This window comes from Palaemon carinicauda, chromosome 16 (genome assembly GCF_036898095.1).
Source record: "Palaemon carinicauda isolate YSFRI2023 chromosome 16, ASM3689809v2, whole genome shotgun sequence".
Taxonomy (NCBI): Eukaryota; Metazoa; Arthropoda; class Malacostraca; order Decapoda; family Palaemonidae; genus Palaemon; species Palaemon carinicauda.
In genome coordinates this window covers 109891252-109917759 of record NC_090740.1, presented here as the reverse complement: position 1 = coordinate 109917759, position 26508 = coordinate 109891252, and the positions used below count along the sequence as shown (strand labels likewise).

The window sequence follows — 26508 nt, the reverse complement described above, 5'->3', positions numbered from 1 at the left end:
GTTTTTGAAAAGAATTTCTTTGATAGTCTCGTACTGTTTTCAAGTTGAACTAACGTTTAGTTAGTCTCCGCAGTTGTTGACGTTCAGAACGTTCAACTTGCGCTCTATCGTTACGATAGAGAGAGAGTATTTCACGGTTTCACGTTGCAGTAAGAGTAAACCGATTCTAGCGTTTCGTTCATTCTTTCTTAGCTTAAATGGTTTAATTCTAATAAAGGAACTTTTTATTTGGGAAACCTTTCAGTTTTTTTCCTTTAACAAATAATATGTTTTAACGATATATAATTGGGCTCATCTCTCAGGTTCTAGTCAAGAGAGAGAGAGAGAGAGAGATAGAGACGGAGGGAGAGAGAGAGGATAAACGTTTCGTTCAAGCGGGTAACGTTGTTCTCGTTTTTTGTTACTCTTCTCCCTAGTCGCTATAGGGGAAGAAGGTAAAACGTTTCTAGAGTTTTATTCTTGTTCCCAGGCTTTATGCGGTGAGAGATTTTAAACGTAGTTTATTTGATCTAGTGTTTAGTCTCTTTTCCAGCCACTAAATTCTTTATCTTTCATTATGTTTTTCTGTTACATTGTAAAACTGTTTTCGCAATTACTACCTTTTAATGAAGGATAGATTGCGTGTTTCAGGTACAAACCACTTAAAGTTTCGAGTTCAGTGAAATAAGTGCAAACAGAAAATCAAAAGTGATAAAGTGATATGCGCAAAGTGTTACAGTGTTGCGTTCGAGGGTTCGTTTGTTCGTGCCAGTTGTTCACCTTGTCCGATACCTCTTACAAGCTCCCAAGCGCAGGGGAGAAGTAATGTCGAAGGACTTATGGGTTCCACAGGTCTTGATCGACGAACAAACGTTTCCCTCCGTGGTTTTGGGTGTATCTACACACGTTGCCGACGTGATCACCCCACCCACACAAAGACGAGAGAGCCCATTTATTCCTCGTCTGCGGAAGAGGTTTCTCGCAGAAACCATGGACCAAATCTTGCAGCTTTTAAGTGCAAGTCGGTCCCTTCCGCGCAAGTCCAAAGGCCTAGGTGTAGTCACTGGGTCAGTTCGGACTCGCTGCAGTACGACATCTGCACACCTCCCAAGAGAGGCAAGGTGGTACCGCAACAGGCAGTAACTCCGTCTGTTGCCGCACCAGCTGTTTTAGACCCTCAGTCACAACGGACAGTAGCTCCGTTTGTTGTTGTCTTTCATAGACCCTAGTGGTCCATGCTGCAGACTATACAGTCTCAGCTTGCTCCTTCATGCAGGAGTATCGTGCTGGAAGGTTGACAATGCACCTGTTAACCTACAACCCGCCGAGGTTGTGCGCTCAGCAGATACTGCGGCTGCCTGCTCCCACACTCCACCTGTGAGAGCTCCACCACCGATGCGCAGTCCACCCTGCCAGACGCATGTTCTTGCTGCACCATCTGCTAACATGCGTGAGCTACCGCATCAGCAGTGGGAAGGTTCTGTAGAGCTGCCGGGTTCCAGCACTATGCGGCATTCTCCGCAGCCCATGCAGCATGCTCTGCATACCTTACAGCATGCTCCGCATACCATGCAGCATGAGCCGCATACCTTACAGCATGCTCCGCATACCATACCGCATGCTCCTCAACCCACCGCAGCCCCTCCCACGCACCAGCACTCTGGTTTTGTTGTTGCCAGCTCCCACACTCCGACTGCGGAGAAGGTTGACGATGCACCCGTGGGCCTACACCTCCCACGGTTGTGCGCCCGGCATGGCTTCCTGCTCTCACACTCTTGTTGTGAGAGCTCCTCCACCCATGCACAGTCAACCCTGCCAGATGTATGATGACTCCCACACACAGAGCACTCCGTTGCCGTGCGTGAGCTACCACAAGCTGCCGTGTTTTGACACGGTGTGTCAGCCTCCGCAACACACTGTGGTTACCGCCACTCGCCCGCAGCAAACTAGTCAGTCAGGAGTTGAGGCTTCCCCACACAACTTTGGTTGTTGCCAACTCACAGACTGTCAAACAGTTACATGACGTTGCCTTCTGGTCTGCTACTTATACAGCAGTGCTGTATGTCCTCACGCTCCTGTTGTAGTTGACAGTTCAGTTTTTGACAGTTCACAGACTGTCAAGCAGTTTCATAACGTTGCCTTCTGGTCTGCTGCTTTTGCACCTGTGAAACCCTCACTGAGAGAACCTAGCTTTTCTCGGATATGGTTCCTGTAGATGAGAAAGTGCTGTTCTCCCTCCTTCTGATATTCCCTTGAGGACTCTGTCATTTGGAGAGGAGCCTTAAGCTGCTTTGCCTCCTATGGACTTTTATTTAAGCATAACATGCTTCCAGGGAGGGTAAATGGTTCCGCTTCAGTCGCTAACCCCGTCTGTTGCCACACCTGCTCCATAGACCTTGGGCTTTGTTGCAAGACATGCAGTCCAAGCTTAGTCCTTGATAGAAGATTTTTTACGGAGAAGACCTTCTTGCCAACGACCTTCCTACCGGTTGGTTGTACGCCCTGTTGACGCTGAGGTATCCTACTCACGTCCGCCAGTTGAGATGGTTCCTCCACGGTGCGACCCAGTGTGGGTTGCCAGTCGCACGTTGATGTTATGCTACTCTCGGAGGTGGTTGTGGACGTTCAGTGTGTCACTGGAAGACGTTCAACAACCAGCAGAGGTGACTTGTTGTGACGCAGTGCGGCAACCTCAGCAACCCGATAAGGGGTTGTCTGTACTACCCAGACAGTCTAGACAGTTTTGGGTTGTCGCTGTACTTCCTCGCTTCCCCATGGTTGACAGTTCACAGACTGTGCAGCAGTACCATGATCTTGTGTCCGGCTCCGTCACGCATCCACCAGTGCGACCGGATTCAGCGAGTTAGACGTTGCCCACTCCGTTGCCGTTTCCTCATCAGTTTCGGATGAGGAAACCTCTGATGAGGACATGGCTGAACAAGAAGATCAATCCCCAGCCCTGCTATCCATCCAGAAGATGCTGAAGAAGGAATACGGCCCTATCAGGCTGTGGATGAGTCTGGTTAGGACACTGTCATCCGTGGTGCAATTGGTGTCACTTGGAAGACTACACCTCCGTCCTCTTCGGTTTCATCTAGCTCTTCACTGGAAAAGGACAAGACGCTAGAAGCGGTCTCGATCCCGGTTTCCGGAAGATAAGTCTGGTCTAACCTGAGGAAAGGACTTTATCAACCTTTTATAGGGTCTTCCCCTGACTGTTCAGACTCCCAACCACGTTCTCTTCTCAGACACATCGGACGTAGGCTGGGGTGCGACCTTAGGCGGTAGGGAATGCTCGGGATTATGGAACTCGCGTCAAAGGACAATGCATTTTAACTGCAAGAAGCTTCTGGCAGTACGTCTGACCTGGAAAAGCTTCAGGTCTCTCCTTCAAGACAAAGTAATGGAGGTCAACACGGACAACTCCCTGCTTTGATGTTCATCTCCTAGCAAGGAGGGACCTACTCTCTGACATGGTGCGAGTTCGCTAGTGACCTCCTCTCCTGTTCAACAGGTCTAGACTTTTCACTAGTAACAAATTTCTTCCAAGGCAACTTGAATGTCTTAGCAGTTTGTCTCAGTAGGAAGGGACAATAATTCCAACATATTGGACCCTCCACAGAGATGTATGCAAGAGACTTTGGGTCACCTGGGGCCAGCCAACCATAGATCTCTTCGCAACCTCGATGTCCAAGAGGCTCTCAATACTTTGCTCACCTATCCCGGACCCAGCAGTGGTTCTTTTAGATGCCTTTCTACTAGATTAGTCTCATCTAGATCTATATGCATTCCCTCCGTTCTAGATTGTCAACAAGGTACTGCAGAAGTTCGCCTCTCACGTTGGGACAAAGTTGACACTAGTTGTTTCCCTCTGGCCCGCGAGAGAATAACTTACCGAGGTACTTCGATGGCTAGTAGACGTTCCCAGAACTCTTCCCCTAAGGGTGGACCTGCTACGTCTGCCACGCGTAAGAAGGTACTCCAAGGCCTCCACGCTCTTCGTCTCACTGCCTTCAGAGTATCGAAAGACTCTCGAGAACTAGAGGTTTTTCGAAGGAGGCAACCAGAGCGATTGTTAGAGCAAGGAGAACATCCACCCTTAGAGTCTACCAATCGAAGTGGGGAATCTTCCTAAACTGGTGCAAGTCAGTATCCGTATCCTCGACCAGTACCTCTGTAACTCAAATAGCTGACTTCCTCTTATATCTGAGAAAAGAGCGATCTCTTTCAGCTCCCACTTTCAAGGGTTACAGAAGCATGTTGGCATCAGTCTTCCGTCACAGAGGCTTAGATCTTTTTAACAATAAAGATCTACAGGACTTCCTTAAGTCTTTTGAGACCACGAAAGAGCGTCGTTTGGTTACACCTGGTTGGAATTTAGACGTGGTTCTAAGATTCCTTATGTTAGACAGGTTCGAACCACTTCAATCAGCCTCCCTGAAAGATCTCACCTTTAAGATTCTTTTCCTGATATGCTTTACCAGCTAAAAGAGTCAGTGAGATTCATGCCTTCAGCAAGAACATCGGATTTTCATCCGAAACGGCTACATGTTCTACATCTTGGTTTTCTAGCCAAACACGAGCTGCCTTCTCGGCCTTGACCAATATCGTTCGTTATTCCAAACTTATCGATATGGTTGGAAATGAACTAGAAAGAGTATTATGTCCTGTAGAGCTCTTAAGTTCTATTTTAAAAACCTTTACGAGGCCCGTCTGAAGCTTTATGGTGTTCAGTTAAGAATTCATCTTTGCCTATGTCAGAGAATTCTTTATCCTATTATTTTCAGACTGTTAATACGAGAAGCTCATTCCCTTCTGAATGAGGAAGACCAAGCTTGGCTGAAGGTAAGGACACACGAAGTTAGAGCTATCACAACTTCCGTGACCTTTTAATAAAATAGATCTCTGCAAAATATTTTCGACGCAACCTTTTGGAAAAGCTAATCAGTGTTCGCGTCTTTTATCTTAAGAATGTCCAGTCTCTTTACGAGAACTGCTACATTCTGGGACCATTCGTAGCAACGAGTGCAGTAGTGGTGGGGGCTCCACCACTACAATTCCCTAATTCCAGAACCTTTTTAATCTTTCTCTTGAAATATTTCTGGGTTGTCCGGAAGGCTAAGAAGCCTTCCGCATCCTGGTTGATTTGGCGGGTGGTCAAATTCTTTCTTGAGAAGCGCCTAGATTAGAGGTTGTGATGAGGTCCTTTAGTATGGGTTGCAGCCCTTCATACTTCAGCACCTAGGAGTCGCTCAGCATCCTAAGAGGATCGCTAGGCTCAGTAAGGAAGACGTACTTAAAAAAGGCAGAGTAATGGTTCAAGTCGACTTCCTTACCAGGTACTTATTTATTTTATGTTTGTTATTTTGAATAACGGCTAAAATAAGATACGGGATACTTAGCTTCTTTGTTAACATGTATGCTGGTCTCCACCCACCACCCTGGGTGTGAATCAGCTACATGATCATCGGGTAAGATTAATATTGAAAAATGTTATTTTCATTAGTAAAATAAATTTTTGAATATACTTACCCGATGATCATGAATGCAAGGACCCGCCCTTCCTCCCCATAGAGAACCAGTGGACCGAGGAGAAAATTGAGTTCTTGTTGACAAGAAGTACTTGAGTACCTACTCACAGATGGCGCTGTTGTGTACACCCCCACCTGTATAGCGATCGCTGGCGTATCCCGACCGTAGATTTCTGTCGGGCAACAGAGTTGACAGCTACATGATCATCGGGTAAGTATATTCAAAAATTTATTTTACTAATGAAAATAACATTTTTCAATATTAATCTTACCTGATGATCATGTTGCTGTCAACTCCGTTGCCCGACAGAAATCTACGGTCGGGATACGCCAGCGATCGCTATCCAGGTGGGGGTGTACACAACAGCGCCATCTGTGAGTAGGTACTCAAGTACTTCTTGTCAACAAGAACTCAATTTTTCCTCTGTCGTGCCGCCGGCAAGACCTACTTGGATACGCTGTTGATTTTGGAGTCTTTGTTCACGATTTGGTGATGTATTTGCTCTAAAGTTATAGCCTTCGCTATTCAGGAAGCTTTCTCATTAGCTTAGCAAGCTTTTGAAATTAATTTAGATTAATTGGTAACGAACTTTGCTAGATTTTGGAATCCCCCCTTGACTACTTCTAAATTCAAGATGTCTGACCAGTCTCAAGTACCTAAGTACAGGCAGTGTAGCGTTAGGACTTGTACTAGGCGTCTTCCGAAGGCCTCTATAGATCCTCACACCGTATGTTCCAATTGTAGGGGTAAATCCTGTCAATTGGAAGATCGATGTGGGGAATGTGCTGGGCTTTCGGAATTCGATTTTAACGAATTCCTTAGATATGCACATAGGTTAGAGAAGGAGAGAAATAGGAGGAGTTCTTCTCGCTCTGTGGATTTTTCCTCTCCCCATGCCCCTCAACCTTTTCCTTCCCCTGTGGTGGTGACTCCCGAACCTGCTACGAGTGCTCAGCCTGGTATGGCGGATATGTTGCGTGCCATTCAGGCTCTCGGTGACAAAGTGGAGTCATTGGCTAATGACCGTAATCAGCTCTTGGCAGATGTCAGAGAGCTGAAAGCGAAAAGTGCAGTGGGAAGTGTTAGTGCTAGTGATGTGCAAAGTGTCAGTGTCAGTGTTGCGCATGAGGGTACATCTGTGCGTGCCAGTCGTCCTCCCAGTCCGGGACCTCTTGCAAGCTCCCAAGCCCAGGGGAGAAGCAATGTCGAAGGACCAAAGGGTTCGGCAGGCCTTGATCGGCGCACGGATGTATCCTCAGTGGTTGCGGACGTATCTGTTAAGGATCGTCCCATCCACATACAGACGAATGAGCCCTTACATTCCTCGTCTGTGGAAGAGGTTTCCAGGAGGAAACGGTGGACCAAGGTCTCACGACCGCTCAAGCGTAAGGTCCCTTCCGAGCTAGTCCAACGGCCCAGGTGTAGCCACTGGGTCAGTTCGGACTCGCCGCAGTCATCTGATGACTGCACACCTCCCAAGAGAGGTAGAGTGGTCCCTCAACAGGCTACTGCTCCGTCTGTTGTTGCTCCAACCACAGTAGACCCTAAGTGGTCCATGCTGCAGACTATGCAGTCTCAGCTTGCTGCATTCATGCAGGAGTATCATGCTGAGAAGGCTCCTGTTAACCTACAACCCGCCGAGGTTGTGCGCTCAGCAGATACTGCGGCTGCCTGCTCCCACACTCCACCTGTGAGAGCTCCACCACCGATGCGCAGTCCACCCTGCCAGACGCATGTTCTTGCTGCACCCTCAGCTAACATGCGTGAGCTGCCGCATCAGGAGTTGCCGGGTTCCAGCACTATGCGGCATTCTCCTCAGCCCATGCAGCATGCTCTGCATACCTTACAGCATGCTCCGCATACCATGCAGCATGAGCCGCATACCTTACAGCATGCTCTGCATACCATGCTGCATGCTCCTCAACCCACCGCAGCCCCTCCCACACACCAGCCCTCTGCTTTTGTTGTTGCCAGCTCGCAGACCGACCAGCAGCGGCATGATGTTGGATCTGCAGGTACGCATGCACCCGTACTGCCGGATTCAGCCGTTCAGCTTTCTGCTCTGCCTTTGCCACTTACAACTCAACTTTCGGATGATGGTGTATCGGATGATGAAGCTGCACATCTGGATGAGCCTCACTCTGATTTTGAAGGGCCCAAGTCTACTCCACCCTCCTTAGACTTTCGTAAAGTCCTTGCCTTGTTCAGGGACTTGTATCCTGAGCAGTTTGTGTCTGCAACCCCTCGTTCTCCTTCCTCCGAGTTTGCTCTGGGCATGCAGTCTGCTGCGCCTGCCTTCACCAAGCTTGTTCTCGCCAGATCATCTAGGAGAGCTTTGAGGGTTATGGGGGACTGGTTGCAGTCCAAGAAGCTACTGGGAAGGACTTCTTTTGTCTTTCCTCCTCCCAAGCTTGCTTCTAAGTCGAGCGTCTGGTATGCCACGGGAGAGGAACCCGGCTTGGGGGTTCCTGCCTCTGCCCAGGCCGACTTCTCAAGTCTGGTTGACTCTCCCCGCAGGTTGGCTATGAGACGTTCGAAGATCTGCTGGTCCTTTTCCGATTTAGATCATCTGTTGAAGGGAGTCTTTCGTGCCTTCGAGATATTCAACTTCCTCGATTGGTGTTTGGGAGCCTTAAGCAGGAAGACTTCCCCTTCAGATAAGGACTCGGCCATGCTGATCATGTCTAGCATGGACAAAGCAATTCGGGATGGGTCTGGTGAACTTGCGGCTTCGTATGTATCAGGAGTCCTTAAGAAGAGAGAACATCTTTGCTCCTTCTTATCAGCTGGTATCACTCCTTGCCAGAAGTCAGAGTTGTTGTTTGCTCCTCTCTCCAAGTGTCTGTTTCCGGAGGAGCTGATTAAGGGGATGGCTGCCTCACTTATCCAGAAGGATACTCATGATCTTATGGCATCTTCTGCACGTAAGGCTAAAACCTTACCTTCCGTGCCTAGACCCTTCCGCCCTGCAGCAGTTGACACACCTGCTTCTAGGTTCATCCCGCCCTTTCGTGGCAGAGCCTCCAGCAGAGGAGGTACCCGTGCAGACAGTCACCGTGGCAAATCCAAGAAGGGTTCCAAGTCCGCAAAAGGCAAGTTTTGACTGCCTTCCTCTCCAGACAGCAGTAGGAGCCAGACTCAAGACCTTCTGGCAAGCTTGGGAGAGCAGAGGTGCAGACGCTCAGTCTGTGAAGTGGCTAAGGGAGGGATACAGAATTCCGTTCTGCCGCAGTCCCCCTCTAGCTACGTCTCCCATCAACCTCTCTCCCAACTACAAGGAGAAGGACAAGAGGCTAGCGTTGCAACAAGAGGTGTCGCTCTTGCTACAAAAGGAAGCGGTGGTCATAGTCCGGGATCATCAATCCCCGGGCTTTTACAACCGTCTCTTCCTGGTAGCCAAGAAGACAGGAGGTTGGAGACCGGTGCTGGACGTCAGTGCTCTCAATGCTTTTGTCACCAAGCAGACGTTCACAATGGAGACGACGAAGTCGGTCCTAGCAGCGGTCAGGCAGGAGGACTGGATGGTCTCGTTAGATCTGAAAGACGCGTACTTTCACGTCCCCATCCATCCAGACTCCCAACCTTTCCTAAGATTCGTCTTTGGAAAGGTTGTGTACCAGTTCCAAGCCCTGTGCTTTGGCCTAAGCACGGCACCTCTTGTGTTTACCAGACTGATGAGGAATATTGCGAAATTCCTTCACTTGGCAGACATCAGAGCCTCCCTCTATTTAGACGACTGGCTTTTAAGAGCTCCCACAAGTCGTCGCTGTCTGGAGAATCTCAGATGGACTATGGATCTGACCAAGGAACTGGGCCTCCTGGTCAATTTAGAGAAGTCCCAGCTCGTCCCATCCCAGACCATTGTCTACCTGGGTATGGAGATTCAGAGTCGAGCTTTTCGGGCTTTTCCGTCGGCCCCAAGGATCAATCAAGCCCTAGAATGCATCCAGAGCATGCTGAGAAGGAACCGATGCTCAGTCAGGCAGTGGATGAGTCTAACAGGGACACTTTCATCGCTGGCCCTGTTCATCGAGTTAGGGAGACTCCACCTCCGCCCCCTTCAGTATCATCTAGCTGCTCACTGGATAAAGGACATGACGCTAGAGACGGTCTCAGTTCCTGTTTCCGAAGAGATGAGGTCTACTCTAACGTGGTGGAAGAACAGCATTCTTCTCAAGGAAGGTCTACCATTGGCTGTTCAGACCCCCGACCACCGTCTCTTCTCGGACGCATCGGACACGGGCTGGGGTGCGACACTGGACGGACAGGAATGCTCGGGCACATGGAATCAGGAGCAAAGGACACTTCACATCAATTGCAAGGAGTTGTTGGCGGTTCATCTGGCCTTGATAAACTTCAAGTCCCTCCAGCTAAACAAGGTGGTGGAGGTGAACTCCGACAATACCACAGCCTTGGCTTACATCTCCAAGCAGGGAGGGACTCATTCGAGGAAGTTGTTCGAGATCGCAAGGGACCTCCTCATTTGGTCAAAAGATCGAAAGCTCACGCTGGTAACGAGGTTCATTCAGGGCGATATGAATGTCATGGCAGATCGCCTCAGCCGGAAGGGTCAGGTCATCCCCACAGAGTGGACCCTTCACAAGAATGTTTGCAGCAGACTATGGGCCCTGTGGGGTCAGCCAACCATAGATCTATTTGCTACCTCGATGACCAAGAGGCTCCCGTTGTATTGTTCTCCGATTTCAGACCCAGCAGCAGTTCACGTGGATGCCTTTCTGCTGGATTGGTCCCATCTCGACCTGTATGCGTTCCCGCCGTTCAAGATTGTCAACAGGGTACTTCAGAAGTTCGCCTCTCACAAAGGGACACGGCTGACGTTGGTTGCTCCCCTCTGGCCCGCGAGAGAATGGTTCACCGAGGTACTGCAATGGCTAGTCGACGTTCCCAGGACTCTTCCTCTAAGAGTGGACCTTCTGCGTCAACCTCACGTAAAGAAGGTACACCCAAACCTCCACGCTCTTCGTCTGACTGCCTTCAGACTATCGAAAGACTCTCAAGAGCTAGAGGCTTTTCGAAGGAGGCAGCCAGAGCGATTGCCAGAGCAAGGAGGACATCCACTCTCAGAGTCTATCAGTCTAAATGGGAAGTCTTCCGAAGCTGGTGCAAGGCCAATGCAGTTTCCTCAACCAGTACCACTGTAACCCAGATTGCTGACTTCCTGTTACATCTAAGGAACGTAAGATCCCTATCAGCTCCTACGATCAAGGGTTACAGAAGTATGTTGGCAGCGGTTTTCCGCCACAGAGGCTTGGATCTTTCCACCAACAAAGATCTACAGGACCTCCTTAGGTCTTTTGAGACCTCAAAGGAACGTCGGTTGTCCACTCCAGGCTGGAATCTAGACGTGGTCTTAAGGTTCCTAATGTCATCAAGATTTGAACCGCTCCAATCAGCCTCTTTTAAGGACCTCACATTAAAAACTCTTTTCCTCGTGTGCTTGGCAACAGCTAAAAGAGTAAGTGAGATCCACGCCTTCAGCAGGAACATAGGTTTCACATCTGAAACGGCTACATTTTCCTTGCAGCTCGGTTTTTTGGCTAAAAACGAGCTTCCTTCACGTCCTTGGCCTAAGTCGTTCGAGATCCCAAGCCTGTCCAACTTGGTGGGGAACGAACTAGAGAGAGTACTTTGCCCAGTTAGAGCTCTTAGGTACTATTTAAGAAGGTCAAAGCCATTACGAGGACAATCAGAAGCTTTATGGTGTGCTATCAAGAAGCCTTCCCTACCGATGTCTAAGAACGCAGTTTCTTACTACATCAGGCTTCTGATTAGAGAAGCACATTCTCATCTGAAGGAAGAAGACCTTGCTTTGCTGAAGGTAAGGACACATGAAGTGAGAGCTGTGGCTACTTCAGTGGCCTTCAAACAGAACCGTTCTCTGCAGAGTGTTATGGATGCAACCTATTGGAGAAGCAAGTCAGTGTTCGCATCATTCTATCTCAAAGATGTCCAGTCTCTTTACGAGAACTGCTACACCCTGGGACCATTCGTAGCAGCGAGTGCAGTAGTAGGTGAGGGCTCAGCCACTACATTCCCATAATCCCATAACCTTTTTAACCTTTCTCTTGAATACTTTTTTTTGTTGTTCTTTGGGTTGTACGGTCGGCTAAGAAGCCTTCCGCATCCTGGTTGATTTGGCGGGTGGTCAAATTCTTTCTTGAGAAGCGCCTAGGTTAGAGGTTGTGATGAGGTCCTTTAGTATGGGTTGCAGCCCTTTATACTTCAGCACCTAGGAGTCGTTCAGCATCCTAAGAGGACCGCTAGGCTCAGTAAGGAAGACGTACTTAAAAAAGGCAGAGTAATGGTTCAAGTCGACTTCCTTACCAGGTACTTATTTATTTTATGTTTGTTATTTTGAATAACATAAAATGAAATACGGGATACTTAGCTTCTTTGTTAACATGTATGCTGGTCTCCACCCACCACCCTGGGTGTGAATCAGCTACATGATCATCGGGTAAGATTAATATTGAAAAATGTTATTTTCATTAGTAAAATAAATTTTTGAATATACTTACCCGATGATCATGAATTAAAGAACCCGCCCTTCCTCCCCATAGAGAACCAGTGGACCGAGGAGAAAATTGAGTTCTTGTTGACAAGAAGTACTTGAGTACCTACTCACAGATGGCGCTGTTGTGTACACCCCCACCTGGATAGCGATCGCTGGCGTATCCCGACCGTAGATTTCTGTCGGGCAACGGAGTTGACAGCAACATGATCATTGGGTAAGTATATTCAAAAATTTATTTTACTAATGAAAATAACATAATTACCTGGAACATAGATGAACAATCGTTAGTAATTATTTCTCAGCTGATCCCATCTCGTCAATGTGTGCTTGATGGATGATAAGACGTTGGTATTCTAAAAGATACCTTTAATGTATAAAAGACTACATTGTAATGTTCACTCTGTGACAGCTAACTCCCAAGTGTGTCTTACACAAACTGACAAACCAAAACATTGCTAAACAAAAGAGCATCGCTCTGAAAAGACTTAAATCCTACTCCAGCACAAATCATAAAGAATCACATCCTATCTGAGGTAATCAACAAATGTTTGAATCCTAATACCAAAACAAATCATTACTCTTATGTATAAAGCATAACATGTCTTATTCATGCAATATGATGCAATGTTGCGCAATACCTGCAACACTTGAAATAATATAGTACATTACAATAATACATAACAGTCTCCTCCCCCTTAACTTGACATTGTAAAAATATTCATAAATCTAATCTCTCAGGGGGCTTTCCTCTGTTAATCCTATTAGGAAGCACTTTAACCTCATCTTGTACTGGTACATGAATTGGTTCTGAATCTACATTGGATGTTGGACCATCTTGGTTAATACTTGACTCATTTGATCTAACTACTTCTTTTAAGTTTCTCATCTCTAACATTCACATGCTCTACTGTCTTTCTGTTTAACGGCTGTAATTGATCAACATGACGTTTTACAACATTATCACCAACACGAACATCATAATGTAAATTTCCTATCTCTCTTACAATCTCTCCTGGTACCCACTTCTCTGGAGTGTTGTACGATTTTACCATGACATCAGACAAAGGTAAAAAATGTCTTACATTAGGAAGCTTTGCTACTTGTTTATACCCTTTATCTTCTAAATCACTTTGCAAACTTGGATACAACAAATCTAACTTACACCTTATCCTCCTCCCCATTAACAAATTTGAGGGTGCCACGCCTGTTGTGCTGTACGGCGTTGTTCTATAAGACAATAAAAATTTTGACACATGCAAAAATATATTACCTGAATTTGCTTTTCTACACTTCATATTGTGTTTAAACGTTTGGACAAATCTTTCAGCCTCTCCATTAGTAGATGGATGATATGTAGCTGAAAATGTATGCTTTATACCATTGACATTACAAAATTCTTTAAACTCTTGTGAGGTAAATTGTGGACCATTATCTGTAACAATTCATTCTGGAATACCATGCGTTGAAAAAATTTGCATTAACTCTTTTATTGTGGCGTAAGATGTTGTTGTCTTCATTGGGATAATTTCTGGCCACTTACTGTAAGCATCTACTACTATCAAAAACAAATAATTCAAAAAAGGACCTGCAAAATCTATATGCACTCTTTGCCATGGATACCTGGGTAACTCCCACGGGTGCATTCTAGCAAATTGAGGATTGTTTTGTTGCATAACACAATTCATACAATTCTTTATATAACATTCCACATCTTTATCTACACCTGGCCACCATACAAAAGTTCTCGCAATTGACTTTGATCTTACAATACCTTGGTGATCAGCATGTATTTCAGACAAAACCTTATTTCTCAGTGAATTAGGAATAACTACCCTGGAACCTCTCATCACTATTCCTTGTGTCACACTCAGTTCATACCATATATCCTTATACGGTTTACAATTTTCCTCCTTTCCACATAAGTCTCTACCTGTCATTAAACTCTCCAAAACCTTACTAAGTACTGGGTCTTGCTTGGTACTGTGTGCTACATCTTTCGCAGTTATTGGTACATCATATACAGAAATTAACAGAACACTGTCATCATACTCTTCTGGAGCTTTGTCTACGGGTAATCTGGATAAAGCATCTGCATTACCCATATTTGATGTTGGACGGTATTCTATATCATAGTGGTACGCTGCTAACGTAACTGCCCAACGTTGTAGTCTTGCAGCTACCAACGTAGGTAAACTTGCTTTTGGACCCAATATTGCTAATAAAGGTTTATGATCTGTAACAAGTGTGAACTTTTTCCTACCATAAAGATACATATGGAATTTTTTAACTCCATAAACTAATGCTAAACCTTCCTTTTCTATTTGAGAGTAATTCCTTTCTGCCTTGTTCAATACTCTAGAAGTGAATGCAATTGGTTTTTCTGTTCCATCTGGCATTACATGAGATAATACTGCACCTAAACCTATGTTTGATGCATCACATACTAATTTAACTGGTAAATCCATTTGATAATGTACTAAGAATGTAGGTGATGTTATTTCCTGCTTGATTCTTTCAAAAGATTTCTGACACTCTTTTGTCCACTTCCATTCTACACCCTTATTCAACAGATTATACAATGGATGTGCAATTGTAGACAAATTCTGAATGAAATTCCCATAAAATGTTACTAAACCTAGAAATGATTGTAATTCCTTAACATTTTCTGGCACTTTTGTTGATTGTACAGCTTTAATCTTCTCTTTAGTTTTGTGAATACCCTTGCCATTTATTACAAAACCTAAGTATTCCACTGAATCAACTTCTAAAATACATTTGTTCTTATTTACTCTAATATTATGTTCCTTCAACTTTTTCAGAACTGTTCGCAATCTTTCTCTATAATCTCTTGTGTCTTTACCCGCAATTAAAATATCATCTATAAAAATGAATACTCCTTGCATTCCTGAAAAAATCTTATCCATAGTTTGTTGCCATATAGCTGGACTACTTGCAACTCCATAAGGCAATCTCTTTGGCCTAAACAAACCTAAGGATGTATTTACTGTACATAATTCTTGTGAAGTTTCATCCATGGGAAGCTGTTGAAATGCTTGTCTTAAATCTAATTTAGAAAAAACACTGCATCCTGACATAGTTATAAACATGTTTTTCGGATTTGGTAAGGGATGTTGAGCTACTTGCAGTTGTGGATTTAACGTTACTTTGTAATCTCCACATAACCTAACCTGTCCACTTTCCTTCATAATAGGAACTAATGGCGTAGCCCAATCTGAATATGTAACCTTTTCCCAAGAACCTTCACTTTCTAATCTCTTGATTTCTGTTTCAACTGCACTTTTCAATGCATACGGTACTGATCTCGGAGCAAAAAATCTAGGAGAACTGTCAGGTTTCAAAACTAAAATTGCCTTTGCGTTCTTTACTGTACCTATTTTATCTTCAAATACGTCTTGAAACTCTGATATGATATTATCCATAGACATTTCATTTTTGTTTTCATCTTGTCTACCTGCAACCTTCAAAATACTAGGCCAATCTAACTTCAAATACTGTAGCCAATCTAAACCTAGCAAAGTTTGTCCATTACCTTTTACTACTGTTAATGGCATTCTCTCTAATTTCTGTTCTTTGTACTGTACTTCTACGTTCGAAGCACCTATTACCTGAATATCAAAACCATTATAACTTTTCAAAACTCTATTTGTACCTTCTAATAACAAATTAGGAATGCTTTTTGCCATTTTCTCAGACATAATTGATACATCGGCTGCTGTGTCAACTTGCATCAAAATTGGTTTACCATTGATGATTACTTCTACCATGATATGTTTTTTTGCACCTTTGTTGACTGAGTTTATGTGAAACGCAAAATCAGTTTCTGAACTAACCTGATTATCATGAACATTTTCCTCATTATTCTCTTGACCCATAGTATCAACTGTAGCATTTATTTTCTTTGCGTACTGTTTAGGAAATCTACAAGCAGTTGCAAAATGACCTAGCTTTCTGCAATTCTGGCATATCTGTCCAGTAGCAGGGCATTTCTTTGCTTCGTATGCAAGATGATCAATTTTACCACACTTAAAACACTTGGGTTTTTCCTGTTGTTTCTGTGTATAAGCCTGATTCTGATATTTATGAACATTAGTGTTAGTCACTTTTCTATGACTAGGCTTTGTCATATTCCTTCTCTGATTCTCATTGGTTTTCCACTTAGAACCTACTGTATTAATTTTAGAATTTTCCATTCTATTGCTTGTAGAACTACCTATTATGTTACTTTGTCTATTTGACGTTTCTAAAGCTCTGCCTGTTATCAATACCTTTTCTAATGTTAAATCTTTATCTTGCAATAATTTCTTTCTTAGCTCTTCTGATGTGCAATGTGCAATTACTTGATCTATGATAACATTTTCTAACTCTAGAAATTCACATGAAACGGCTAAATTCTTTGTCTAGTCACAAAGGCATCTAAACTTTCATTTTCTTTCTGATAAGCCTGCGCTGAAAACTGGTATCTTTCAAAAAATTTATTGACCTGAGGAGCAAAATATGTGGTAAGAGCCTTAATTGCAGCTTCACTTGTGTCATCTGTAGGCTGCAAAGTCTTAAACACTTCCCGAACTTCCCTACCTGCTGTATGAAGTAATAATGCCTTTTTTTGTGCATCCTTCATGTTCCCTAATGCTTCTAAATAAATCTTAAATTCCTCACACCACTGTTGCCATCGTGTTGCAACAGAATTAGGCTCAGCAGTGATGCTGAAACCTGGGGGGTGCTCGATGTTAAAAGGGATTTTGTTTGCTTACCTTAATAACTGTGGTAGGTTAAGTTACTGTTCTGCAGTCACAAGTGTACTTCCTACCTACCCAACTTTAAATTTCACCCTTTTGTGTATTTGATGAAATTCCTATTCTGCTGCTGGTAAAATCTTCATTGGGCGATTTTACTCTTGTCCCCTTATGTACAAACGACCTTCTCTTGTGCTGGCCGTCCTTATGCATAGGGTCCAATGCTTCTCCCTGCTTGCTTCTCCCTGCTTGTCCGTCGTCCTTTACGTCGCCAAATGTTCGATATTGATGCTTAGGTAGGAAGTTCTATTAACCATAATAATTACCTGGAACATAGATGAACAATCGTTAGTAATTATTTCTCAGCTGATCCCATCTCGTCGCCAAATGTTCGATATTGATGCTTAGGTAGGAAGTTCTATTAACCATAATAATTACCTGGAACATAGATGAACAATCGTTAGTAATTATTTCTCAGCTGATCCCATCTCGTCAATGTGTGCTTGATGGATAATAAGACGTTGGTATTCTAAAAGATACCTTTAATGTATAAAAGACTACATTGTAATGTTCACTCTGTGACAGCTAACTCCCAAGTGTGTATGGAGCGTCTTACACAAACTGACAAACCAAAACATTGCTAAACAAAAGAGCATCGCTCTGAAAAGACTTAAATCCTACTCCAGCACAAATCATAAAGAATCACATCCTATCTGAGGTAATCAACAAATGTTTGAATCCTAATACCAAAACAAATCATTACTCTTATGTATAAAGCATAACATGTCTTATTCATGCAATATGATGCAATGTTGCGCAATACCTGCAACACTTGAAATAATATAGTACATTACAATAATACATAACAGAGGTCCTCGCCGAATTGCCGTCCGGCAATATCAGCCTCCAACTTTCCCACTGAGAACGTCAGATGGACGTCCTTCCAGTCTTTGTGGTCCATAGGCAGGGCCGGCGACAAGGGTTTACACTCCTCCAGGGAGGGGCAAGGCTTGCCAGCCTCGACTGCTTTTAGGACAGCCGCAAACCCTTTCTGTAAAAAGGGGAAGGCTCTAGCAGGAGAGGACACAAAGGAAGGGAGCTTCTTGCTCAATGCAGCTACCTTCGAGTTAGAGAAGCCCCTCTCCTTCATCGAGGATGAAAGTAGAGCTTGAGCCTTAGCATGGTCCATCACTATGACCTCCTTCGGCTCTGTCTCCTCCTTTGAAGCTGGTTCCTTTCTCAGCCGGACATAACAGTCCGGATATGATGCCTTGCTGGGCCAGAATTCCACCTCCTCTAGGGGAACTGAGCCCAGCTTATCCGAGATGACGATCTTTCCAGTCGTCATCGGCATGTGCTCAGCATACCTCCATGGGTTAGCATCCGAGCACAAGGGAAGGTCTTTCACACTGAGCCTTTTCCGGGGCCCATGTGATTCTGCAAGGCACTGCATCCGCAGTTCCATAGCAGCCGCCTTCTCCTGATTCTCCTTCTGCATTTGCTGGATCATTCCAACAATCGAAGAGAGGGCCTGTCCCAGCTCTACTGGGAGACCGGCCGATGTTGAGGGAATAGGCTCCGGAATCTGAACCGGAGTAGCCGACACCTCGTCGACCTCTTCCTCTACGACGTCCGGGGCTTGAACTTCATCCTGGCCTTCTGCCAGGAGGTCTTCTTCCAAATGCTCGTCCACGTCAGACATCCTGTCATCTAACTGGATGTCTTGCATCGCGACCGCGACTTCAGCATCCACCTGGATCTGACTTTGGGGGATCTCCTCTTGAGGCTGGGGAATCACTGCATCAGCGGATGCCTTAGGGAAAAGATACGCCCTCATCTTCTCACTTGGAAGATAAGGGCCAGAGGTGTTCTTTTGGAAGCCCCTTACCCAGGTACGAAGCTTCTCCCTTGCTATATCCCTTGATTCCGCCGTCTTAGGGGAATCAAAGGCCTCAGTAATCAGGTTAGTGCACACAGTACATACCTGAGGGTCCCAATACTGGAGATCATCCTTGGAGACAGCGCATGCTGCGTGTCTCCTACAAAACTCATGTCCGCAGAGGTTCTTGCTGCGGACGTTGCAGAAAACATTTCCGCACTTCGGAGGGTCCTCCTGTAAAGAGAAGAAATTTCCATGAGTATCAAGTGAACTATGTATCACTGGATATGCATATTATAGCATAACAATTCATAAAGGAAAGACACACACTTGTGTTTCCCTCACAACCCATTGTTGCAGCCTTCCAGATAATAAAATCAAATGGTTAATCTCTTCTAGAGTAACCAATGCAAAGTTTCCAGAGGAAACAGGTGAAGCTCACACCTAAGCAATGATTTTAAAATCCTGGATAATAGACAGGAAAGAACTCACTTTCCTATCTGTAGGGCAACAGCAAAGGACTGTCCAAGAAAACACAAAAGTGTTAGAACACACAGTGCTGTACCAAAACCCATACTATAGTTTTCTTCTTACTGTATATGTTATGCTGAAGAATACTAGTACAGTATAGGAGGATACGTGCCGGCCGGCACTTGCCGGCCGGCAAGTCCACAACTAGCTTTAAAGTATACTACTTAACAGCTATAAGGCGACAGAACTCTGGTTCAAATGCATGTGCCGGCCGGCAGCAATTGCCGGCCGGCAACAGCCAATGTCGGCCGGCAATGGCTGCCGGCCGGCAACTACACAAGGTAGTACCCAGCTGCCGGGCACACTCTTGGTGACCGGCAGACAAGGGCTGACATTAGCCGGCCGGCAAAGGTACAGGACCGATGCCAGCCGGCAGCAAAAGAACCAGAGGACTACACCCACCCGGCTGCCGGCCTCATAGGCCGGCAGCCGGGTCGGGTACAGCACTAGAAGAAAAATAGGATGGATGCCGGGATAAGAGTGTACACTACCTCCAAGCCCGGCAATCCGAAAGAGTGCATATAAGGAAGGGGAGAATCTAATTCAGGCTTCCTGACCAATGCCGTCTGGCTCTACAGGCAGGCATGGATGAGGGACCAAGGGAGGTCCGGGCAGCACTCAAAATATAAGACCCTTGCCGGCCGGCAGCTCTGCCGGCCGGCAAGGGGCTGAGTCAATTCCACATCCTAACCTATTCTAGGTCCAGATGTAGAACGACGTACAGTACTGTAATGGCTAGGCCATTACGGAGATAGAGGGGGAAGGGACAAAAGAGGGTCCTACCAACCTTGCTTTAGTGACGGATCCCTCGCAGCCAAGAAACTTTTTTGGGCTCAAGCCATGGCGTCCTGATGGAAGGATCCTTTTTGGTAGCTTCCTTGGGTAATCACTACTAGGATTTTCCCAGAGTATTAAACCACAGGTTATCACAGAATTCTAACTTCTGGAGCGAGTATCCTAAGGGTTTCCCCTTAAGACATCGTGTATCAACAGGGGACATGCATGTATTAACGTGCCACATAGCTATCTACACCCCATATAGAGTTAACGCTTCAATATGGCGGACAGAGAGCGGCTGGGAGCTGAGCCGCAGCCAATCTAGATGTGGCGATATCGGTACTCGCGATGTAAACAGACGGACGCCATTGCTTTTGATGACGTCACGTCCGTCCTCATTCCTTTTGCTAGTAGCTCGCTCGATTGGACGTATTTTTCCCTTTGTGCGACTTTATCTGCTTGCATCCTCGCCATGTCTCAACCTTCAGCTTCACCTTCTTCTGGAAAGTTGAGTACAAAGGTTTAAGTATTGTTTAAATAAGCTCTGACCGTAAAGTAAATCTTACTTTTCGAGATATTTGCATAATTGTGGCAGAGCTTTGCCAGACCGGTCAGCGCCATTTTATGACGCTGCTGTTGCTTGCATGCCTTATTTAGTTAGCCGCAACAGCCTTACCGGTATATAAATTACTAATCAGCGCTATTAGTTATTTAGTCTTCATAGCTAGGAACTTTTATCGTGTTTTTGACGCATTAGTTAGGGTCTTCGCTGACCCCATACCAGTAGGCTTTGATTAGCCCCTAGGCCAGTGAGCCTATACCAGTGTTAATGCATGATATTTCAGTGATCCTAGTGTTAGTTATGAAGATTCTGGCATTATTTTACAATACCATTGACAGTGATGCAAGTGTTTTTCGCCTTCAGGGACCATATAGGGGGTAGGTTATCTTGAGTGCCTTGCTAACCTAACCTTATGATAGGACCCCTATATGCTCTCTTCATCCCTAGCCCTAGGGCTTCCCTCTGGTAATCTTGTACCCTATTACATGTGATAGGACAAGACTCCTCAGAGTACTGTATCGCCTCCCCACCTAAGGGAATGACCCCTCCCTTAGTGTTGCGGGCCTTAAAGGTAGGATCACCTCCTTTAAGCTGAATCGGTCCTTGACCTTTTCCTTGCGATACGTCTTCTCCCTTCCTTGATTAGGGTCTAACAACCCTAATCCAGGTTAGGTTGGGAGGGCTGGTTTATGTACCTTGCCGAAATATACGCGTGCACCGTTTTTCATTTGGTCCACCTACCATAGGTTAGGGTGAGCATCTCCCTTCCTAGGTGGCCGCTCTGGTGCATAACCCATCCTTTCTTATAAGAAGACCCTTTTCCCCCCCCAACCTATCTCTTGCCTAGCCTAACCTACCAGTAGGTTAGGCTTCATATGTCCCCTGTCCTACACTCCACCCTAGGCTGGAGTGCTGGACCCCGTGGTGCTCCCAGTGTTGTCCGCTCTGATACATAGACCCTCCATAGTGCTATGGAGTCAGTTATCGTTTGGTCGACATGAAGAGTCTCCACCCCTTCTTTGGGTACACCCTGTCCTCTCTTGGACTGCCTTAGCCCCCGGCCTTTGCGGCCCCTGCTTAGGATGATAGATTCACCTCTATCATGGTGGTACCTTTTCCAGAGGTGTCTTGACTAGGCTAATACAGCCTTGCCATCCCACCTCCATCTTTGGTGTTTGTCCCTTGCCGCCTCTACCCCGGCATTACCGCCGCTACGGGTGACTTCCTTATCCTTGCCGCCTTCCCCCGAGTGCCGGGGGATCGCCGCCGGCCGCTGGCTTACCGCCGGGGCCTCTCCATTCCCTCATAGCCTTGGCACACTGCCGACCCCTCCCGGAGTGCCGGCACTAGCAGCCGGCCCCCGGCCCCGGCTATGCTCCCTTATCCTTACCCCTGTCACCCTCCGACTGCCTCCGGCTGCCGGAACCGCCGCTCCTTGCCGGATGATCCTCTTCCTGCTATCAACTGGTTAAAGAGAAAGAATCTTTTGAGGAGAGAAATTAAGTGCATTCAGTGCCGAAATTCAATGAACTGGATTAAACTGGCTTCTATACAAGATAATTATGTGTGGAAATGCCAATTTAGAGTGTACTAGATTTAAAAGAAAAGTTTCTATTCGCAAGGACTCATTCTTTGCTAAATCTAAACATCCACCGCAATGGATTCAAGCTATTTATTGCTGGTGTAACGACATGAGGGAGAATACAGTGAAAATTATTCTAAACACTTCAGAAAAAAACGTAATTGATATTTACAGTTTTTTTTTAGAGAAATCTGCATGAAGTATTTCGAGGCAAACCCCCGTTAGACTTTACTTGGTGGTAATGGCCTAATTGAGCAAAATGACGAGTCTTGCTTTGCACGCAAAATCAAATATCACAGAGGACGTGCACCAAATCATCCAATATGGGTATTTGGAATGGTTAACACTAGCATTAAGCCAGGTGTTGGATATATGGAGATAGTTGAAACACGTGATGCTGCAACTCTACTTCCAATCGTAGAAAAGGTTGTTTTGTCTGGTTCAGTAATATACAGTGATGAATGGAAAGCTTATTAAAGTATTCAATCACGTCTCAGATTTCAGCATCAGACCGTAAATCACTCCCGTAAGTTTATTGATACAGAAACAGGAGTACACACACAAGCCGTCGAAAGATATTGAAACAAGCATAAATCAAGGATTAAGACAATGCGTGGATGCAAGAAAGAATTTTCAAATTCATATTTACAGCAATTTGTGGTTTGAAAGACATTTTAATGGTAAGTTCGATTATTTTTGTACTGAAATTACAAGACTATATGCTTTTAATTAAATATGGATTGTTTGTATAAACTGCTTATTTTTAACAAATATTTAATAAAGTAGTTTTTAATGAATATATACATTTTTCCCTTTTTCTATAGTATAAGCCAAAATGGTTCACCTGAAGATTGAAGACGTCAATAAGCTGGGGTCGCTTATATTTAGGTGAAGAAAATCAGGGTCTCTCTTCTTCAGGTGAGTGTAGTTGGGGTCCTTTATCTTCAGGAGAACTATATGGGGTCGCTTATCTTCATGTAATCCAATATCTGATAATTCTTTTCGATAACTGGATCATATTTTATAGATGTTAGCGATTACGAATTTGCTAATGCATTATTCACATGCAAAGACGTCATAATTATAAATCTGTAAAAATAATCAAATCTGTGATTTGATTATAAAGGTATTTGGAAATGGACGGATAGAGAGGGGATGACTGACATATGGAGTAGATGAGAACTGCATTATAGTGGGTGCTGGTTAAGAGGTTCTGATAAAAAGATAGGTGTTCGTGTAAGTAGTTCGTATTTAGAAGTGAAACTTGCTTCAAAGTGAATTGGATCCCCTTTGGATTATTATTATTATTATTATTATTATTATTATTATTATTATTATTACATGGTAAGCTACAACCCTATTTGGAAAAGCAAGATGCTATGCCCAGGGACCCAACAGGGAAAATAGCCCAGTGAGGAAAGGAAACAAGGAAAATTGAGATAATTGAAGAACATTAACAACATTAAAATAGATATTTCCTATATAAACTACAACAACTTTAACAAAACAAGATAAACCAGTAAGTGAAACATTCAGACCAAATATCTTTGACATGATAATGATACGAATATGTTTAGAAACCAGAACAGTAACTGCATATTTCTATTTAAACGAAAAACGGAGATATGAAACTTGTTAGAAAATGCTACTTATATAATCAATATCTCCGAATATGAATTATTCAAGGACTCTGTACCATGTTCATCCACTGTGTTAGGCTAGAACTCTCTTGCTTGAGGGTACACTCGAGCACACTATTCCATCTTAAATATCTTCCTCTTGATTTGTTAAAGTTTTTATAGTTTATATAGGAAATAATTATTTTAATGTTACTCTTCTTAGAATATCTTATTTTTCCTATGTCCTTTCCTCACTGGGCTATTTTCCTTGTTAGAGCCCCCGGAGTTTTAGCATCCTGCTTTTCCAACAAGGGTTTTAGTTTAACAAGTAATAATAATAATAATAATCACTCACTCACTCACTCCACTGGCTGCGGGCCTCCATGGCTCTTTGCCGCCGCTACAAGAAGCTTCCAACGACCACGGTCCTGCGCAAAATCCCACCAATCCCCTGGATCATCCACTCCAAGCTTTGTCATGTCCCTTTTTATATTATCAGACCATCTCAAACGGGGTCTTCCTGGAGGTAGTCTGCCCTCTGGTTGTCCTCTAGTAATCTGGCTTATCAGTCTATCCTCATCGGTCCTGGCCACATGTCCTGCCCACCTCAGTCTCTGTGCCATAATTGTGCTTGTTATCAGGGGTACTTCTGTCATTTCTCTCAGTTCATTGTTATGCCTTCTTCTCCATTGCCCCATCTCCACATCAAAGACCGGTCCACATATCCTTCTCAGGATTCCGTTTTCAAACACTTCCAACCTTCGTTCCAGATCCCTTGTCAGCCTCCAGGTTTCACAGCCATACGTTAACACGGGTCTAATAACAGTTGTATAGGTGTTCACCTTTGTTCTCCTTGATAAGATATTGCTGTTGAGAACTTTGGCTAAAGCCCAACCACATCTGGCTGCCGCTGCTATTCTTAATTTGACCTCTTCCTCTACTCTATTTTCAACTGTAACTGTTGAGCCAAGGTATTTGAAACTCTCAACAGCTTCCAACTCCATGTTTCCACACCTGATGTTACCCAGTATCCTCTCTTGCCTTGAAACTTTCAAGATTTTGGTTTTAGACTCATTTATTTCCAGGCCAACTCGATTTGCAACTTCTCTAAAAATTCTTAGATCCCTTTGAAGTTGATAGTGGTTTAAAGCAAGGATGTGCACTGTCTACGATTCTTTTTAACCTAGTGCTGGAATGGGTCATGAGACAAACACCACAGGGTAATGGAGTACACCTTGGGGGCACTATGTGTGATAGATTAGCTTATGCTGATGATATTGACTTTTGTGGTGAAAGTATCCAAGATATTGATAGAAAAATAAGAATTTTTAAGAATAATAATAATAATAATAATAGTAATAATGAAATATAAAAAGAAATACTGAAATAACAACATTCCCAGTCCTCCGCAGAGGTTATACTTGTAAACTGTTTTTATTGTTTTCCGCTCTCAAGAAAAAAAAATTCCTTATCTTTTCCCAGAATTTTCTGTGTTTATCGTCGGACGTCAGCGATAAGGAGTAACAGGAAATTTCTTATCATTTTAAAAATTGATAACCGAAGATACAGTGCGTCTTCCGTGCGTACGCTGTTAAAAAAAACGTGATTTTAATTGAAAATTCTCCGTAAAAATATACTCTTCTCAGCTGTATTTCAGTAAAATACAGGCGACCGTAATGTTACCTTACTTTGTTATTACCCTTTACGGTTGGTGACCGTAATATCACTCCTTAACGTTAATATATCCATTTTTAAAATGGTAAAAATATACAGTTCACAGCCGTATTTCAGTAAAATATAGGCGACCGTAATTTTTACCCTACTTTGTTATTACCTTTTACCGGTTGGTAACCGTTATATGATTCCTTTAAGTCAATATATCCGTTTTTAAAATGGGAGAAATATACAGTTCACAGCCGTATTTCAGTAAAATATAGGCGACCGTAATTTTTAACATAATTTGTTATTACCTTTTACGGGTTGGTAACCGTTATATGATTCCTTTAAGTCAATATATCCGTTTTTTTAAATGGTAAAAATATACAGTTCACAGTCGTATTTCAGTAAAATATAGGCGACCGTAAATTTTACCATAATTTGTTATTACTTTTTACGGGTTGGTAACCGTTATATGATTCCTTGAAGTCAATATATCCGTTTTTAAAATGGTAAAAATATACAGTTCACAGTCGTATTTCAGTAAAATATAGGCGACCGTAATTTTTACCATAATTTGTTATTACTTTTTACGGGTTGGTAACCGTTATATGATTCCTTGAAGTCAATATATCCGTTTTTAAAATGGTAAAAATATACAGTTCACAGTCGTATTTCAGTAAAATATAGGCGACCGTAAATTTTACCATAATTTGTTATTACTTTTTACGGGTTGGTAACCGTTATATGATTCCTTTAAGTCAATATATCCGTTTTTAAAATGGGAGAAATATACAGTTCACAGCCGTATTTCAGTAAAATATAGGCGACCTTAATTTTTACCCAACTTTGTTATTACTTTTTACGGGTTGGTGACCGTTATATCATTCATCTAAGTCAGTATATCTATTTTTGAAAAAAAGCTTGAAAACATTTATTCCAAGATTTTTATTGTTTTTTAGGGCAAAATTTAAAGCGTACTTCATTGAAAATTACTTCAGAAATACTTGAATATTTGGTTCATTCATTGCCTTTGCTTTATACTCCTAGTGGCGTATTCTTCTTAATATAGTATACTTACATTTTAGAATAAGAGATGTAA

The 26508-nt window shown here is 43.9% G+C and overlaps 1 protein-coding gene across 1 annotated transcript in view; it reads right to left on the bottom strand.

The window, feature by feature from the left end:
- LOC137655487 (uncharacterized) overlaps positions 1–26508 on the bottom strand; it is a 44881-nt gene that overhangs the window by 6991 nt on the left and 11382 nt on the right. The gene's annotated exons all lie outside the window — the stretch shown is intronic.